Below are 1019 nucleotides of genomic sequence, written 5' to 3'. Positions count from 1 at the left end.
CAGGACAAGCAACCAAACTGCCAGCAATATCGCAGCCGAGGTGTAAAGTCCACGAGTATAGAGGACAAAGACAGTACTTTAGTTGCTTTCTCACAGATTTAAACCGACTACCTTATATTGTTGCAGGAAATTTTTCTTCAGTGCTTTTGCTACCCAGGTTAACCAGATAGCCAGCTCGCGGCTGGATACAACCACTAACAGTGAGTGAGCAGAAATAAGTCTGCAAGCCGCAGCAGCAGCTTCAGCAAATAAAATTCAGATCAACGACTAAACTTCAAAATGACGACAACCGCGGACAGTAGCGCCTGATCCGGCCGTAGACAACAGACCGTAGCACAGGAGTCGCCAAGGGGGACAGTTGCAACACGCTGACGGAAGATTTCCAACTCCGGCACAGCCGACAGTGCTAAAATATAGAAAATTAACTCAACTTCAAGTAGTACGCCATGGGTTGCATCGGCGCCAGAAACCGGCACGACGCCGTGCGGCATAATCGCGGTACACCTCCAAGCCTCGGCAACACCATCATCAGCACGAAACGTTGTCTGCCATTATCGCCGAAGCGACCAAACCAAAGAACGGCGCGCCGCGGGGCACGTCAGGTCAAACGAAGAGTAAGACCTGTCGCAGGTTAGCTTTCTAGGAATAACTTTTGTCACGGCAGCTCATCCACGGCAGCCGGCTAGCCGGCGACGACATACGGGTGCTGAAAATAGTCGACGCCAGTAACAATTAGAAAAACCTCCTCACTAACGCAACTACAAACGTTAAGCAGATTAGTGAGCAACTATACTGCCATAGCGACCATGAATTACGAATTGAGTTGTAGCTGAAGCATTTTGTAAACTGTAGAGGAGAGAACTCGAGCTCTATCAAAAAAAAATGCAGAATACAAATACACCATGGGTAAAAAAAGACGTCGGTCAGCAGCTCTCTTTAAGCCCGCTTAATCGCGCCTTCTTTCTTCCCGAACTCGCGCAACAACGAACGAAAAAAAACAGAATAGACAAGTAATGCAA

This window comes from Trypanosoma equiperdum (genome assembly GCF_001457755.1).
Source record: "Trypanosoma equiperdum strain OVI genome assembly, contig: ctg_335, whole genome shotgun sequence".
Lineage (NCBI taxonomy): Eukaryota > Euglenozoa > Kinetoplastea > Trypanosomatida > Trypanosomatidae > Trypanosoma > Trypanosoma equiperdum.
The sequence above is the reverse complement of the archived record's forward strand: the minus strand, read 5'-3'. Positions refer to the sequence as shown.